The sequence below is a fragment of the Octopus bimaculoides genome, chromosome 26 (assembly GCF_001194135.2).
Source record: "Octopus bimaculoides isolate UCB-OBI-ISO-001 chromosome 26, ASM119413v2, whole genome shotgun sequence".
NCBI lineage: Eukaryota > Metazoa > Mollusca > Cephalopoda > Octopoda > Octopodidae > Octopus > Octopus bimaculoides.
The window spans coordinates 23,635,327-23,641,332 of NC_069006.1; the positions used below are offsets into that span (position 1 = coordinate 23,635,327).

Below are 6,006 nucleotides of genomic sequence, written 5' to 3' on the forward strand. Positions count from 1 at the left end.
TATATATATATATATATATATATATATATATATATATATATATATGAGTCATAAACATGCATGTATATATACATTTCTTATATATGTAAGATCTCATTGAAACCAGCACATTCACATTTTTAATATACGTTTATATATATGGATATTTGCATGTACATGTATAGACGTGCTTATTTACATGTGTATATACACATACGCATATATATATATATATACATATATACACACATGCGTACACAGTCACACATGTATGGTAATACTAACCACTGCTGTCATTATTACTCCGAACTGTTGTCAAAATGTATGCCTTTTTGTTGCTTTTAAAACATTTAATCTTTTACATAATTACACACACGGTCAACAACAGCAATACTAATTATTATTTGTTGACCGTTAATATATTTATGGTTGATGTCATTTTTAATAGGGGAAGAAATTGTTGGAGGTGAAAAGCGGCTCCTTTTGAAGCGAAAAAAAAAAAACACTTTCGTAATACACCACAATCGTAATCAGCATTATACGAATGTAATAATTACTTTATAATAATTAAATAAGAGACAAATCGAAAGAAATACAGCAACTATATATCCCGTCTGTGTACCTTTGTCTACCGATTATTTTATTTTGAGAGCTGGTTGTGATATCTGCCTCCAGCACGTCTCCAGTCCGTGACTGGTACCTATAGATTATTAACATTTAATATATCCCTGCATGAAAAATGAGCCATAATAATAATAATAATTTCTGTTATAGGGACTAGATCTGAAATTTGGGTGACGGGGTAAATCAATTACATCAACTCCAGTGCTCAACTGGTACTTATTTTATCGACCCTGTAAGGATAAAAGGCAATAATAATATTACTATTATTAATAATAATCATAATTGTTAACATAGGTGTTATATATATATGTTATATATATATATGTGTGTTTTTTTTTTTTGAGGGGAGGCATAATTTAATTAGATCGGCCCAGGAGGTAGTTGTCTGGTATTATGTTAGATCGAACCTGTTCCACCAGCGAAAGGATAAAAAAAAATGATATAGAATGAATATTTGTTAGGATGAACGGTGGAATATGTTAGGGTTGTTAGTGTAGAAACTGCTTAATTAAAATAAATTAATCTCATTTTGTGTTTATAATTCAGTTAATTTTGATTTTTTTTTTTTTTCATTTTCACGATAATCCGTGAATAAGGAAATGAATGAATTTGATGAAAAGAACTATAGAACGTAAAAAAACCAACCGAAACGAAACAGCATGGATGTGTGTGTGAGTGCGTGCATGTGTGTGTGTATATATATATGTGTACACATGAAAATACGTGACAAAATAAAGCAAGCTGTCTGAATGTGTGTGTGTGTGTGTTTATATGTGTCAGTTATGTGAAATACCTAACATAATAAAGCAAACTGTCTGTGTGAGGCATAAAAATATGTAACGAAATGAACCAACCTTTTTACATATTCACTTTTACGTATTTTTGTTAAAAAGAAAACACATAATAATAATGATAATTTGTTTATTATTGCAAGAAGGGGGCGGCAGACGAGTAGGATATATTACACAGACTTGTTACGAAATGTGCGTCTGGGGTGGGGAAGGGATCAGGATCTCTGATGATCCATCTATGATTGAACATCGATCAGTGACTGTTTCAATCTCTCTCTAGGTCAGGTGTCTCTCATTTCTTCTTGTCACAACTATTTTCTCCAGTTTGTTTTCTGTTCATAGTCGTATTTCTCTCTCTCTCTCTCACGGTTGAACGCATTCATGCATGTCTAGTTTGAGTGTGGTTCGTTTCAGGTGCGCGACCTGGCTTTGTCACGCCAGCGTAGGTTATAACAATATTTAAGAATTAAAAAAAACAGAAAGTGTTAGTAGTAGTAATAACCGTAGTTGTTGTCATAATAATTTCTTTTCTAATGATGATAAATGAAGGTTATTGAAAAATTTTTTGGTATTATGCGAGAACAAAACTGCTTCATTGATGACATACTCAAAGAAATGTTTACCTTGTCAAAAGACAAGCGAACGACTCGATACTTGTTGCTGCTATATATATATATATATATATATATATATATATGTATGTATATGGCCGTGTGGTAAGTAGCTTGCTTCCCAACCACATGGTTCTGGGTTCAGTACCACTGCGTGGCACCTTGGGCAAGTGTCTTCTACTATAGACAAGGGCCAACCAAAGGCTTGTGACGGAAACTGAAAGAAGCTCATCGTGTATATATGTGTGTGTGTGTGTATGTATGCGTGTGTCTGTGTTTGTCCCCCCCCCCATCGCTTCACAACCGTTATTGTCTTTTTGTGTATGTGTTGCAGTTGTCCTTGACGGTGTTGACAGTGTGTGATGGTTTATAATGTCAGCTGTTTTGACGGTGTTGACAGTGTGTGATGGTTTATAATGTCAGCTGTTTTGACGGTGTTTGACGTCCCGCTCGTCATAACCAGCGACCCAAACTAATAGCAACAGCAGCAACAATAGTAGTAGATGTGGGATAATAATGCAGTTGGACAGGTTGCGCAATTACCCAAATGTACCATACATGCACATACCTTTATGTCTCCATGTTGAAGCATGTATTAAAAAACCCCCTCCAAAAAACCATGTTCAAATAACATTACTACCATTCCCTCGCCCTCTCTCTCTCAATTTTCCTTTCTTCCCTCCAAGTCTGTCAACAAATTTTCTTCGACATTTTCCAACCATTATTACCAAATTTCCATGACATTTCTTCAATTTGTTTCTATTCTTACCATTCTTTTCCTTCTCATCTCCATTTCCTGCCTCAATTATTTTCTTTTACATTTCTCTCCTCACCTACTTTCTCTTTCTCTCTTATTCCCCCCCCCCCTTTTCTTTGGGTTTGCTAACCTTATTTTCGGCTTTAGATTCCCTACTGTCTAACCTTAATTTCAATTATAATCTCATAATTGATTAATGAAAGATTAATTGTTAGCGGTCGAACCCAAAGCTGTCTTTAATGATGTAGTTTAGCATTTCTCAACTTTTTTACTCTTGGAGTGCAGGAACCCTTGATATATAGTCCATGTTTTGGGAAACCTCTAAATAAAAACTGTTTCGTTAATACTTTGCCTTTGGCTGTCTGATTGTTTGCTTTTCAACCATGAGGTTTCAAGTTCAGTCCCACAGCATGGCACTCTAGGCAAATGGCTTCTCCTATAGCCCTAGGTTGATCATTGTGTTGAGTGGATTTGGTAGAATGAAACTGAAAGAAGCCCATTGTGCACGTGTGTGTGTGTGTGTTACCCTGTCCTTGTCTTGACATCGTTTGATAGTTGTAAATAAGTGTCAGCACAGCCTTCCCAGCATGGCAGCCCAGTCAAACCGTCCAACCCATGCCAGCATGGACAACGGACGTTAAATGATGATGTTGTCCTTCACTTCTAATCTTCCATGGAAACGTGTCCAGCCCTGGGGGAAATATCACCTTCCTCGAAAACTGATGAGTGTTGATGAGGGAGGGCATCGAGCATAGAAAATCTATCTTGCCTCCATGAATTCCATCCAACTCCTGCAAGTATGGGGAAAAGGACATTAAAATTACGTTGATCATGCTGACATCTCTGGGTCTGTATTATTCACTGCATCATTTCCTGTGCAATATGGGGTAGATTTGGTTGCTGTTTGTAGCAGACAGAGTGACCACGTAGAGCAGTAGTTCTGAAGTGGGGCCCATGCTAGCTGAATAGTTAATTGGGGATTCACAAGAATATTTTACGGGTCCATGAAAAAATTTTGTTGAGATGTATTTATTGCAAAAAAAAAAAAAAACCCAACTAGGTTTCTTTCTCTAACGTTTTACAAAGTTCAAACTACACAAGTTAATGTGTAATGGGGGGTCCACCAGAATAAAATAGGAATCAAAGGGGTCCATAGATAAAGAAAAATGGTTGAGAACTTGAAGAAATTTTGTTTTAAATGTATGTATTGCAAGAAACAGCTGGGTTTCTTTCTCTAACATTTTACATAAGTTTAACCTACACAAGTTAATGTGTGAATAACAAAATAGAAATTTTGAAATAAGTATGCATAAAACTAGTTTTTAAACATCGAATGGCTATGGGGGTCCACCGGAATAAATTAGAAATGAAAAGAGTCCATAGGGAAAAAAAATGGTTGAGAACAACTGACGTAGAGGCTGGGTCGTTAGCTTGTATTAGAAGCAGTAAATTAAGTTACTGTCAGATCCTGGCTGGTGTTCACAGCTCTTAGCTGTCTGACATGTTCTGTCTGATTGTGTATTAAGACTGCAGTGTAACAGCTTAAGAAAACATGAAGAAGTTTGCTACCTGGAATACTTCTTTGGTTTTAATTAATTCCAGGTATTGCTTTCATGTAGTCACTACTGGTTGTGTTGCTTTTGGCCACAGATCCACCAGGGTAATACTTTTATGGAGGTGGCTCAATTGAATCTTCTGTAAAAAACCTCTATAGGCTTGGGGTCCCTGGGTGGTGGTGAGCAAAACCCAAGGGCACACACTTTAATTATAGCCCCTAGATGGTCTTCTTCATCTATGCATGTAAATTTATAATTGTTCTGAAATCTGAAACACATGTGGTCCCAAGCATTCTGAAAAAGAGAATTATTGACCATAAAAGGACAGAAAATTGGCATTTGGAAGGGCATCCAGCTGTAAAGCCGATGCCAAAACTAACCTGCCACGTAAAAAGCACACCAACACCAGTTGTCAAGGGGTGATGGGGGGGACAGACAGACAGAAAGAAACACACACATGCACACACACACACATACCCGGTGGGCTAGTTTTAAGTACCTCAAATTCTGTAGTTAAATATGAATAAAAATAGTATTAGCACAAGTTTCTTTTTTTCTGTTTGTAACTGATTAAATTACCACAGAAACATATATATATATATATATATATATATATATATATATATATATATAACCCCCATAAAATTTAAAAGAAAGGAGATAAAAACCACTTCTGCTGCTCATAAACAGTAGCCATATTAAATAACTTAGCTGCCCTGTGACTATGTCTGCTGTGTCAGGAAGTTTAAAGTTCACCGTTAGTTTTTAACAGAAATACTTTTACCCCATTTCCCCTCCACCCCCCTCTACCCCTGTAGCCATTTTGCTGCCTTCCGTCAGTCTGTGACGAGATCTGAATTGCTTGGCACTGAAAATGTTTCAGATTTCAGCTTTTTTTTTCTTTTTTCAGATTTTGGAACGAACAATTGTATATTTGCATCTATAAAACTGGGACAGCCTTGAGATGTGACCCAAGTTAACTGTTCGTTTTCTAGTTGAGCTTGTACATAGGCACAGGCATGGCTGTGTGGGTAAGAAGCTTACTTCCCAAACTCACGGTTGTGGGTTCAGTCCTACTGCACCCCACCTCGGGCAAATGTTTTCTACTACAGCCCTCAGATAGATCAGATTTGGTAGATGGTAACTGAAAGAAGCCTGTTGTATATATCTAACTCTTCAAAACGCTTAGTTTTAGAATGGTGGCAGCTGATGAAGAAAATGTTCTCTATGTGGCCTGTGTGTTTTCTGTGGTCTGTTTATGTTCTGTTTCTCATTTTGTCTACGTTTTTTTGTGACGGCCTGTACCCAGATATGCGTCAGTATATACATGTAGATGTAGGTATGTACATACATGTACGTATATATGCATATACTCACATATTATTTGTATATATATATATATATGTATGCTTGTGTATCTGTGTTTGTTCCCCACCATCACTTGACAACCGATGTTGGTGTGCTTACATCCCTGTAACTTAGTGGCTCGGCAAAAGAGACTGATAGAATATGTGGCACCAGCACTGATGCTTTATACGTTGTACATGAACTGGTGCTCAATGTGTGGCACCTGCAGGAATGCTTTTTATGTAACACCGGCATGGGTGCCTTGTGTGGCACTGGCACAGGCTCCTCTTATGTGGCACTGGCACAGGCTCCTCTTATGTGGCACTGGCACAGGTTCCTCG

At 37.0% G+C, this 6,006-nt stretch overlaps 1 protein-coding gene across 1 annotated transcript in view; it reads left to right on the forward strand.

Annotated features, from left to right (window-relative positions):
- Positions 1-6,006, forward strand: part of LOC128250896 (rab GTPase-binding effector protein 1-like) — an 18,669-nt gene that overhangs the window by 827 nt on the left and 11,836 nt on the right. The window lies entirely within an intron of this gene.